Raw genomic sequence first — 12819 nt, forward strand, 5'->3', positions numbered from 1 at the left:
ATCATGTGACTTTTTTGTCTCAACACAATTGCCGGTGTTTGTCATTGGCCGATTTCTTTGAAAGAGCGTTGGTCTCCAGGGCGACAGAGAATGGCGGCACCACTTCACTTTTCTCTTTCTCTCTGCCCCCTCCCCTCTACGCTGCGCTGAGTGAGTGTGTGTGTGTGTGGGTCTGTCTCTCTCTCTCCTACACTCCAGTGGATCAGGTAGCAGACGAGCACACACAGACACAGTGACGGGGCTCTTTTCCCTCTTCTCCTTTCTCATCAGGCCCACAGACACACAAACGATTAGATTCAACAGGAGGTGAGTCTGGAAACTGCTTGAAATGCTGTTGGGCTTTTGGAGTTTGTTGTTTGTCTCTTTGACCGTTGTGAAAATGATCGGTAGTAGACTGGTAGAAAATGTTTGAGTCCCATATTGAATGGTACCATCATTCTTTGGCCGCCGTTTCTTACTAATTGAATAGACCTGCATGCAAACTCTTCTATTTAATGAAGGAAATCCCCATGGTAACGATCTGAAGCAGATTAGAAATTGCAGGCCTAAAAACACACGTCTGTCAGGTTACTGTCATAACTTTTCACATTGTTCCTATGAATAGTTCCAGAAGACACTGGAAGCTTTCCTTGTTCTAGTATTAGAACCATAAAAACAAAACAGCTGTGTTGTCTTGGTTCCGTCTGCGTCATCATGGCCGACACCACCATTTCGGTTGTGTTTGTGGATTATGCCTCTTAGTGGGATTTTTTTATGCGTGACAAGCATCTTAAAGTGGGGCCCTCTCCACTGCCGCACTCGGCTTCCACCAACCAGGTGGCTCCGTCTGTGTTTGGTTACCATGGCAGCACCCAGAGTAGATCAGGTCCCTCCTTCAGGTGAACACTTGACTGATGGCCCAAGGATCATCTTACACACACACACACACGCGCACACACACACACACACACACACACACACACACACACACACACACACACACACACACACACACACTGGGCAGGCACCTGTTTCTGTCCAACATTACCCTGACAGGGGTGTGAATAGCACCCCCCTCCAACACTGTTCCCCCCCGCTGAAGACCTCTGTCTGAGAGGCAGAAAAGAAGTCGCTTGTGTTTTGACTAGACTAACGCGGTATCCCTGACCTGTGGCTGCCGTTTCGAGTGCTCCGAAAGAGACGGGAGCATCTCTGACGAGATCAGGCTGTTGAATTCAGGCGGTGTAGAGTTCCGCCTGTGTGTGGAACCTGTGCAGGCTGGTCTCTGCGCCAGACATGGACGAGTGGAAATCCACACACACAGGAAGCAGGGGCTGGGTTGTGTCCTGTCCTCCATCCAGAGAGATGAAGTGTTGGGCTGATGTCATCAAGAGGAAACCGGCTGTGACTGTCCTGTGTTGTTCCTGCTGGGGCATGCCATGATGTCACCCCTGCTGACCTCACAATCCTGGCATTCCTGGCCGCCGTGCTATGCAAAAGAGCTGTGTGTGTGGGGTCGGGTGGGTGGTGCCACCGTCAGAGACAGTCAGACCTCCCCCTGTGACTCCCCTCATTAATTAAGAATGCAGCGCCTATCCACCTACACCCACACGCACGCGGTCATGAATTCACGCTCGGGCGCATGTCCGCCCCGCTCGTGAGCCGTGGCCCTCCGCCGGCGATCCGCTCTGTCTGCCCTCACCTCCATAGAGACGAGCCCCAGGTGTGGGGGCTGCCTGCCCCCCCCAGGTTTGGGCTGGTGGTCTCTGGGAGCTGGACCACTCTGCAGGGCCGGGAGAGTGATCCACCCTGAGAGAACAATACCCCACCCCGTGTTATGTTTCCCCGCTGGCGGATGTGCGGCTGGTGGGGCGTAGTGTGTGTGTGTGTGCGGGGGTGGGTTGTTAGGACACTAAGTGGGCCCCCACCGTTGCCCAGTCCAGCCCAGCTACAGGCAGAGCCCTCCTTTGATCCAGCGGAGCCCGAGCAGAGTGGTTCACTTGAGGAGAAGAGCAGAGGTATATCCGGGGGGGGGGGGGGGGGGGGGGGGGCGGGGGGGTTATTGTTCCCTCGGGTGTTTGGATAGTCCCTCACCAGACTTGGTGGAGACAACATGACCACCACCTGTAGACAGACACACACGGGGCCTGAGGAACACTCAATGTGTCACACGGGGCGTCCGTCATTGCCTGACAGTGACCTCTCTCTCGCTCTCTCCCTCCCTGTGGGGGCTTATTTCTCCTTTGTTCGTCGTTGATCCCTGACCTCTGACCCCGAACCACCTGACGGGTTATTTCTCAGTGACCTGCGCTTCCTGCTCGGCCGGCCCCACCTATTGTGGTGGCTACAGTGAAAGCAGATCAATAACAACACACAGGAAGCCCCCCTGTCTGTCTCTGTGGCAGGCTGGCCATGCTAGCCACGCCTGTCTGTCAACACTGTCTAGTGTGTCTGTCCCCGTCTCCATTTCCAATTCACGTTTGAAACGTCTCTCTTCCAGCCTGTCCTTTCTCTTTGTCGGACTGACCAGGCTAACTGTTTTCCTGCCGGTCTCAACAGAACCTCAACATTTTCCTTGTCCTCACTCTCTTTCTTTCTGTCTGGAGGTGTCAACCAAAAGGTAGCCCCCCGTTGCCCAGGCCCCACCTTTACCCCTTTGTCCCCCGCTTACCCCCCTGTCCCCTAGGAGGCTTGGGGTCAGTGAGTGAATATGAGAGTGTTGTTTACTTAACTGCCTGGCTTTGTGCTCTTCGAAGGGGCACCCCGAGAGATGGAGAGAGGGATGGGGGTGGGGTAGAGAGGGTAAAGAGGGAGATGGAGAGAGATAGGGAGGGAGGCGTGGGGGGGATATGTCCCTGGGAGCAGAAATGAAACCAAACCAGTCCAGACTGGACTGAAAGAGGGGCATTAAGAAAGACAAATACATAGACCAGTGGTGGTGCAGCCATTCCTCTCCACAGGACAAAGGCACAGCTGACAGTTTATGGAAATGACATTGTCATTTGCACGCCTCCTAAAATGGACCTTTGGACTACGGGTGCCAGTCTTGAACTCTCCGACTGGAATCTGGCTGGAAGTAGCCGTTAGCTAAGGCCAAGGGTGAGCTGGTCTGGACCGGTTCTGAAGTGAGAGAGAGTGAGAGAGAGTAAGAGAGAGAGATGGAGGGAAGAGGAGGAGTGGCAAGAATGTTGAGGCTTCTTAAACCAGTCCTGAGCCCCCTCTTGTCCTTTCCTCTTACTCGTCTCCATCCACACATACCTTATCTGTCCCTCCCATCCCGACCGCTTCGCTGACCCTGAACCGCTAACGGGAGGACAATGGGCTGTTGTTGGATGAGGTGAAGATCCTGATATGGAAGAAAAAAAGAAAAAAATCCACAAATTTCTTCCACATTGAGCATTTCCAAACACAGTACTTAGCTCTCTGGAACCCCTCTGCCAAAGGACAAAACACAAGTCTTTATTTCGTACTCGGGTTGGACGTGCTATATCTGAGAGCAAACCGTGCAATTACTTTAGTGAAAGCCATTCCAGCTCATCGTAATGACACCCTAAGAATAGCCGGGACGATGGAGCAATGGTATTACCCCGACCATAATGACACAGGCATGCTATACTTAGGTCTGTTTGGGATCAACAAAGCATTACTACCTTGCCTTACCAAGCGTGACCACAGACCCGGTGATGTTCACAAAACACCGTTCCCCCGTTGGAACCCCGGTTGTAGAACTGAGCCTGACCCTCAACCCGTTATGTCCTGTTTGCACCTGTTGACGGGGGTTTCTGGGAAGGCATGACTAAAGGAGGAGGGGGAGGAGGAGGAGGAGGACAAGGAGGTCTAAATTCAGAGGAGGGGGAGGGGCTGAACTAACTCAGCGCTATTCAGACCTGACGCATAATAGCTAACAAAGAGACTATCCACATGCATCCCGCTTCGACTCACACTCCCTCATTCCTCTGCCCTCCACAGAACCTATTGAGAAAGTGCCAGAACGAACTGGTCGGTCTGTCCTCCACACGCCTCCGGTGATCTGCCCAGTTGCTTACCTTCCTTCTTTTTTTTTGCAGGCCTTTATCGTGCTCTTCTGCTCTGCCCCCCACTCTGCTTTGCTCTCTGATTTGTGTTCTCAGATGAGGTATTTTAGTCATGATGAAGTCTTGGCGGAAGGTGCTTCAGAGGCTGATCTGGGTTTGGCAGAACTTTTTTTTTGTGTGCCTGGAATGGATGGTAAAAGAGGGAGGGAGATGTGTTGGCGTGGATTGGGAACGTGTGGATTTTGGCTTATGAATCTGTTTTCTTTTCTTTCTAACTTGGCTTGATTCACATCGAGGAGGGTGGAGGAGGAGGGAAGAGGTGAGAGGGAGGGATGTGTGGGGGGTGGGGGGCTGTGTAGAGGGAGGAGGCTCCCTCAGGAATGCCTGGAAGCTGTCTGTAAAATCTCCAAGCCTTCTTGCACTAATCCCCACATCACAAGACAGACCCAGGGCCCCCAGCCCCCCCAGCCTCACCTGACCCCTGCCCCCCCCCTGCCCCCCCCCCCCCCCCCCCCCCCCCCCCCCCACCACCCCCCCCCAAACACATGGACCAACCACAGCACAGGATGCTGGCGTAGATAAGGCAGTAAAGTTGAATGACTTCTCTTCCCGGGTGGTGTGCTTTTATAACCTCACTTCTCCTCTCTCAGCCACCTTCTGCTTTTCTCACACTGAACCGTGGAAGCGTCGGGGTATCTTCCGAGCTGTACTCTGCTTCCAGTCAGAGGTGTTTGTGTGTGTGTGTGTGTGTTTGTGTGTGTGTGTGGCAAAATACCATAAAGAGATGTCTTAAAGGTGTTGCTTGGTGAACCTTCCTGAGGGTGGGTCAAGTTCACATTCAAGCTGTAATAAATTCCCCATGCTGGTCCATTTGCTGTGTGACCAAACCAAGACAGCCAGACAGCTGTTACAGTGCATCGGCCCTCCTGTAACTCGAACCATTTCGACATCTTGGGCATTATCGAATCAGCCGATTGATCCTAGTCATGTTTGTCATTTGCCTCCTTTCAAGGCTGGATGTTGAGCTAGCTTGCCAAAACAAGAACAACAAGAACACCCCCAGTATCAGCCGGTATCAGTCGCTCGCTCCAAGGCCTGGCAGGGTTTCAGACACAGGCTTTCAGGCTAACGAGGACCTGGTGACTGACCTGGTGATACCAGCTGACAGGCAGATACTGGACAGCACCAGAGAGAGGAGCGGAACCATCTGTCTCGGTGAAGACTCTTCCGAGTGTCAGGACCCCTCCCTCCTGTGCTTTCGGGGAGGGGGGATGGGGGGGGGGGGGGGGGGGGGGTAGGGTGATGGGAGACAATGAGTGTCAGAGATAAGAGATACAGAGAGAGTCATGGGGAGAGAGGGGAAGGGGGGGGAGGGGCAAAGGTGCTAATGGAAAACAGGCCTCAGCTCCACACTGTGGCGGGAGCGAAGCCTCTAGGAGTGTCCCAGAGACAGGCCCACAGGGCGGGCGACAGAGCCTCTAGGAGTGTCCCAGAGACAGGCCCACAGGGCGGGCGACAGAGCCTCTAGGAGTGTCCCAGAGACAGGCCCACAGGGCGGGCGACAGAGCCTCTAGGAGTGTCCCAGAGACAGGCCCACAGGGCGGGCGACAGAGCCTCTAGGAGTGTCCCAGAGACAGGCCCACAGGGCGGGCGACAGAGCCTCTAGGAGTGTCCCAGAGACAGGCCCACAGGGCGGGCGACAGAGCCTCTAGGAGTGTCCCAGAGACAGGCCCACAGGGCGGGCGACAGAGCCTCTAGGAGTGTCCCAGAGACAGGCCCACAGGGCGGGCGACAGAGCCTCTAGGAGTGTCCCAGAGACAGGCCCACAGGGCGGGCGACAGAGCCTCTAGGAGTGTCCCAGAGACAGGCCCACAGGGCGGGCGACAGAGCCTCTAGGAGTGTCCCAGAGACAGGCCCACAGGGCGGGCGACAGAGCCTCTAGGAGTGTCCCAGAGACAGGCCCACAGGGCGGGCGACAGAGCCTCTAGGAGTGTCCCAGAGACAGGCCCACAGGGCGGGCGACAGAGCCTCTAGGAGTGTCCCAGAGACAGGCCCACAGGGCGGGCGACAGAGCCTCTAGGAGTGTCCCAGAGACAGGCCCACAGGGCGGGCGACAGAACCGCCCTGGACGAAACGACGCCACCAGGCTAGGCTTTTTTGTTCAGGAATGGTCAGGTTTACCTTTCCCATGGGAGGGGTTTGCTACGCAAACACACGCGCACACGCGCGCGCGCACACCAGGTGCGTGGGAATATGACCTCATTTCAGGAAGAGGAAGAGAGAATCACCTGAGCCAGTTAGTTTGCATGATCAGCTGTTCATGTGACTGGAGGCCAGAGGGAGGAAGTCTGCTGCCTCGGGTTATACATACACACCCTTGCACGCAACACACACACACGTACACACACACGCACAGGCCCGCAACACACACATATTAACTGATTGCAGTGACACCACATATAATGCCAGACGCCTCAGCACTTAAAACAACCCAAGTCACATGGTTGACTCAATTCTTGATAGTGTGTTAGCAGCTGCTTTCACGCAGAGAGAGACAGTCTCCTTCCCCTGCCCCTAGATTACAACACAACAGCCCCATGCTGCCAGTGCACTGTATTACATTACTGAGTAACAGAGAAGCAGGGAAGAGGGGGGGGGGGTTACTCCACCCCCACTACCTGGAGAGGGGGAGGGGCTTGCTCTGTCAGCAGAGTGTCTTTTGGCAGAGTGTGAGTGAGAGAGAGGGAGTGACTGGGAGGGTGTGTTTCTGTGCGAGCGGGGAGGAGGAGGAGGAGGAGGAGGAGGAGGAGAGAGAAGGCAGAGAGAGACCTCAGCATTCTGTTAGATCTCAGCTGCGGTGAGGACACCCAGGAGAGCTGCATTCCTGAGACAGCCAGCGAAGGAGAGACGGAGAGGCAGACAGACAGAAAAAGAGAGAGAGAGACAAACAGAGAAAGAGAGAGTGAGAGAGAGGGAGGGGGGACAGTAGAGGAGTGAGCGAGCGCTCTGGTTCTACCGCTGACAGCTTGCCTGACGCACACCACTTGGACTTTAGCTCGGAGGACTTCCTTACTTCCTCAGTCCCGGTTTCGGGGAAAACAGCTTGACGGATTTACCGGAGAGAGAGAACACAGAGGGGAAGGAAGACATTTCCACACCTGGTTAGTGACAGGTTTCCCTCAAGTAGAATGGTGTTTGTCTGTGAGTGTGTCTCTCTGTGTGCGTGTGTTTGTGTGTGTGTGTACAACAAGTGTACAAGGTCATGGTTTTAAGTTTGTAGTTTTCATGTTCTATGTTTGCATAGCACTTATGTCAGATCATTCGTGTTTGTGCACCTGGGCGTGTTGGGAATTGCAAGTCATATGCGTGTTTCTGTCTTGTGTGAGTTCTGTGAATCTGGACAGCTGTGCCTGCTCTATATGCCCAGGACGAAGGTGGATATCAAACTTTTCGGCGTGCGAGATCGTGTGTGCGTGTGTGTTTCTATGACCGAGTGTGCTTTTGTGTGTGTGTGTGTGTGTGCGCGCTTTCATTTCTCTGAGGGCATGAGTTTGAATCCAGCGTTTGTGCGTGTGGCAGTGCACACAGCAGCTCGGTGAGAGGAAGCTGGAGCAAGGCTATCAGTGACCCAGTCCACGTCACACGCCTCACTCTAGCAGTCAGGGAGTCAACATTCATTCACGGAGGGCATGGCCAGAGTTCACCCTCCTTCAACCGTTAGCCATACATTTCAAATGTTGGTGCCCTTGTGTACATTTGAAACCTTCACGTTCTGGGCGATTTAGTTTGCGTTGCCATGGACTCTCTCCTTCGTCCTGATAGGCTCTCATTAGAAGTCTGCACTTGTCATCCAATCAGAGAGATCAATGAGAGGACCTGAGAGCACGTTTATTTTCAGATTTTGTTGACTGTGGGGTGACCAACCAGCGTGTGTGTTTGCGTGTGTGTGTGTGTGTGTGGTGATGGCTGAACTCTACAGATAGTGTCATTGGTAATAGATGGTGAGTCTGGGGCGGTTGGTGTTGAGATTGAACAGTAGCATTTATCATCTCTTTAACGAGACCTTCTCTCACATTAAGTTCCACTTTTATCTGTGTCTGCATCACACGCACACACACAGACACACACACACACACACGCACACACGCACACACTCACACACTGGGGAAAGGCCTGTTTAACATGGAGGGAGTGGAGTGTCCTCTGAGATCAGGCCCACGTTTCTGCCCTGTGATTCCTCATGCTGTTTAACCGCTTGAATGCACAGGTGGAAGAGCATGGCCCTTCTCTCTTCACCCTCCTCCTCCTCCTCCTTCTCCTCCTCCTCCTCCTCCTTTCCCCTCTGTCTCCCTGCTCTGTGCCCATGTAAGGCTAGCGGTCTTATCAAAGCTCGCTCTAATATTACGATGGGAGCTCGGACAGTCGATTTATTCGTCGGACGATTTCCCCACCCACAGTGCGTGCACGCCGGACCTTCTGCTGTGTTTGAGTGACAACTTCGATCAATATTTGTGTGGTTGTGTGCGCGGGTGTGTGCCGAAGGAACCGCTGTGCTCGTGTCAGATCCATTAGGGATGAGGACACGCGGCCTTGATAAAAAATTGATCCTGCTCTCCTCCCCTCGTGGGCCCGACCCCTCCCCCGTCTCAGCCCGGTTCTGTCTCCGTGTCACTCCCCCCCTCTCCTTTTGGACTCCTCTTCCTCCAAGACTTTCTCTCCTTCCTCTCTCTCCTCCTCCTCCTCCTCTCCCTTTCACCCTAACCCCCCTGTCTGTACCCCTCTCTCCCCCCACCCCCTCTCCGGCAATACACCACATGGTCGATGTGGTGATTCCAACTCCAGCCCCAACATCTCTGGCTGCTGGGGCACTTCTGGAGCCAGGCCGGTTAGTCCCGGGTGAGGCACTCCGCACGCAGTGTAGTGAGAGGGAGAAGGGGGAAACACACTGCCGTCTGCTGCCTGCCAAACCAAACTGCCTCCCCCCCCTCCAGAGGCCTCGCCCTCACGGTTAAAAGGGTCGTTCCTCCCGAGACCACTTAAGAGTTTTTTTCCTTTTTCGTAAAAAAGAACCTGTCGACGTTGTTATCTCTCACCTGTAGATGGCTATCTCTCTCCCTGCTGTCCCCCAGTCCTCCTGCTTCTGTCTGGGGCTCGCTGGGCTCCAGTCGACCCTGTCGCGGAGGAAGTTGTCCAGTCCTGGATGTCTGCGTTGGCTCCCAGCCTGCGGGGGGGAACCAAAGACTACTTCCCGAACAAACCGGGGTCGAAGGGTCAGGTGGCGCAGGGACGGAGCGTCCCTTCCTGACAAAGCGTCACCCCCCCCGGGAAGGGTTGCCGTTGACGGCGGGAGGCCCATGTGGGTGACATCTGCCACTCTCCTGCACCGTCACTGTCGCGTCAACCCTTGTGCTCCAAGCTGAGAATGAGCGGCTGGCTGTGTGTGTGCGTGCGTGTGCGTGTGTGTGTGTGTCTGCTGACCTCTTTCACTCTAACCCGTTTGGGCGGGCAGCGTCGCTGCGGCTACAGTTGCCGTGGTCGCAGGTAGGCCTTTGCGAGAGACGAATCCCCACCTCCTGAGCCCTTGTGACTGTGGCAACGTAAACAGCGGGTCCCTTCAGAGAGTCCCGTGGGGGGTAGGGTGCCGAGCCGGGGAACGGGATGAGGCACGTTCTGTCCGAGGCAGTAAATAAGAGTGGTGCCTCAGCCAGGGGGGGGGGGGGGGGGGGGGGGGGGGACTGGAGGTATTCCTACCAGGGCTGACGGGAAGGGTGGCTGGTGTTTTTGAGTTGTGGCTTTCATGTTGAGGTTGTTTGAGACGGAGAGGAGGGCTGGGATGTCACACAGACAGGCAGGCAGGCAGACAGACACAGGCAGACAGACAGGCAGGCAGACCCAGGCAGGCAGGCAGACCCAGGCAGGCAGGCAAACACAGGCAGACAGGCAGACAGGCAGTCAGAGAGACAGGCAGGCACACACGCTCCCACACAGGTTACTGTGTACACTAAACACCTGACAGAACAGTGGGTACTTTAGAGCGTCATGGATTGATGCCAGAGGGTGTCACGGATGACGTCCGCCCCCCCGCCCCCCCCCCAGGACAGAGCAGAGCTGGGAGGTATGGAAGACCCCTATAGTCCTCGACAATGTGATGACACACCGTCAGGGAGATGACTAGATAGCAGCATGTTCGCAGTGTCGTGTTACCGCTGTGTGGGAGGCCGGCGTTTGACATTGTAGCCGCCTGTTCACCCTCTCCCCATCGGCCGCCCGGTCCTCGTCCTCTCCAGGCCCCCTTGGGTCCTGGTGCCCACTGGCACCGGTGGCCTGCCTGAGCTTCAGGGGGAGGAGACTGGACAGGAACACATGCTGTTTAGAATTCCTCCTCCTCCTGTCCTCCTGTCCTCCTCCCCCTCCCCAAAATCCCCCTGCTCGGTCTTTGTGTAGACCTTGTCAGTATCTGCCCCCTCCTCTCCCTCCCCTGTCAGTCGTGTTACCAGGGGTAGACTTATCTCTCTGATGACAAATCTAAATAGCCTGGACAGTGTAACGCTGTTTGTGTGTGTGTGTGTGTGTGTGTGTGTGTGTGAGAGAGAGGTCGATCCATAGTGCTGAGGTAGAGTCAGGGGGAGTGAAAGGGAGATTTTCCGGGGTGTGTGTGGGGGGGGTGGGGTGGGGGGTGGGGGGTTGGGGGGGCCCACCAGAGACAGATATATGGCCTTGTTCCCGTTAGGTATGCTGAGATCCGAGGAACCACACCGTAAATCTGCACTCCCCACCTGACCCAGCCCACCCCTCCGTCCTCCATCCTCGAGCTCTCCACCCCTCCACCTCTCCCTCTTCCTCCCCTCCACCTCTCCTTCTTCCACCCCTCCACCTCTCCCTCTTCCACCCCTCCACCTCTCCCTCTTCCACCCCTCCACCTCTCCCTCTTCCACCTCTCCCTCTTCCACCCCTCCACCTCTCCCTCTTCCTCCCCTCCACCTCTCCCTCTTCCTCCCCTCCACCTCTCCTTCTTCCACCCCTCCACCTCTCCCTCTTCCACCTCTCCCTCTTCCACCCCTCCACCTCTCCCTCTTCCACCCCTCCACCTCTCCCTCTTCCACCCCTCCACCTCTCCCTCTTCCACCCCTCCATCACTCCCTTCCCCGGGAGAGGGATGATGGTTATTTGTCTCTGCGTCATGAGGGAGTGGGAGAGCTGAGGCCGACAGCTCCCCAGCACACTGTAAATCTGGCCTAATGAGTGGCTAACTGCCTAACCCCTCCCAGAGCTCCCCCTCCACGCCTACCTAGCCCCCTTCCCTCTCCCATCCCCCCCCCCCCCCACTTTTTACTTCACTGTCCCAGTACCGCCCCGAAGTGCAAAATTAACCCAAACTGAAATGGACCTGTCCCAAAATTTACATTTGTGTGTATTTGTATTTTGACATTCTGACATGGGTCTAGGTTATTTGCTACAGTATTTAAGTAGTTCATGCAGTCGTGGGGCTCAAATCAATGTCTGAATTTCAATGTGAATACATAAAAAAACACACAATTATTGGTGTGGCTGTAGTAAAAAAAGGTTTCTAAAGGTTTGAAAAATATTTTCTCCAAAAAGGTTTGAAAAATATTTTCTCCAAAAAGGTTTGAAAAACATTTTCTACAAAACGTTCTGACGAAACGCCGTTAAGTTGGAGCCCTGTCCACACCTACCTATCCCCCCTCTCCTCTCACCTCCCCTCTCCTTCTGTCAGGCCCCCTGGAGTCTGGCTAAACCAACGAGCCACGCCCCTAACACGCCCTGAGGCCGTCCTCAGGGACCCATGTCCACCCCTGTCTCGTCCTCCATTCCTCACCCTTCCCTCTCCTGTTCCACGGTCACTAATGGCCCCCGCGGCTCCCAGGCAGATAGTCGACTCCAGCACTTGTGCACCACTCACTTGCACCTCCCTCTGATTGATGAAGTGCTTTTCATTTACGCTGCATCGCAACATGCTTCGCTGTGGGGGTGTGTGTGTGTGTGTTGAACAAAGGCTTGGTTGTGAGGCTCACCACATGGTTGCACAACACACACATTCCACACGGTGTTTGTGTATTCACACACACACACACCTTTGAATCCCCCTCAATGCCCTACAGGGGCAAACCTCAGTCCACAACTGGAGTTTGCACAGCAGCACAGTGTGATTCACATGAACACACGCGCACACACACACACACACATTCCAGTCCAGTGTTTGCCCATGTCCCTTTCTCCCATGGCCAGGTATGTAGGATGATCGTGGGGTCCCCTCCCTAGGTAAATATTAGGTATATGAGATCAGAGATCGGAGCTGTGACGCAACATGCAAATATGCTTACCTGCCTGTGGTTTCTCCCAGGACTACACCGCTGTGTTGTGGGACAAGGGTGTCTCCATGACAATCAAAGCCAGTTGTGCCATAGTTGTGAATCGAGGGTTTCCAGGATACAGTAGGCAAGTGATTAGATTAGGACTTCTTATCGTCTTTCCATGACATGACCTACGATCGACACAGTTTGGGAGGTTGCTAGGCTGACCGTCTGGAATGTGGCTCTGCTCCTCTGTTAAAACATTCATTACGAACACGGGCAGGCAGAGAGACAGGCAGGCTGGCAGGATGGTTTCAATTGGAGTCGTCTGTATGGGGTTCTGTGAGTGCAGAGGCATGCACACCTGCTCTGCCCCAGCCCTAACCCACACTGATAACACTCCACAGAGAGAACAGTCCTGCCTCTCTCTCTTTCACACACACACACACACACACACACACACACACACACACACACACACACACACACACACA

General features: G+C 54.8%; 1 protein-coding gene across 4 annotated transcripts in view; it reads left to right on the forward strand.

Annotated features, from left to right (window-relative positions):
- rassf7a (Ras association domain family member 7a) overlaps positions 1–12819 on the forward strand; it is a 28825-nt gene that overhangs the window by 2026 nt on the left and 13980 nt on the right. The window contains exon 1 of one of the 4 annotated variants that reach the window (XM_047014056.1): positions 174–306. The exons of 1 other annotated variant lie outside the window; for it this stretch is intronic. The gene's annotated coding sequence lies outside the window, so the exon portion shown is untranslated. Of the gene's footprint in view, positions 1–173; positions 307–6802; positions 7175–12819 lie in introns of those variants that run through there. 2 more of the 4 variants (XM_047014054.1, XM_047014057.1) reach the window with 2 other exon arrangements.

Source organism: Hypomesus transpacificus, unplaced genomic scaffold (genome assembly GCF_021917145.1).
Source record: "Hypomesus transpacificus isolate Combined female unplaced genomic scaffold, fHypTra1 scaffold_218, whole genome shotgun sequence".
NCBI lineage: Eukaryota > Metazoa > Chordata > Actinopteri > Osmeriformes > Osmeridae > Hypomesus > Hypomesus transpacificus.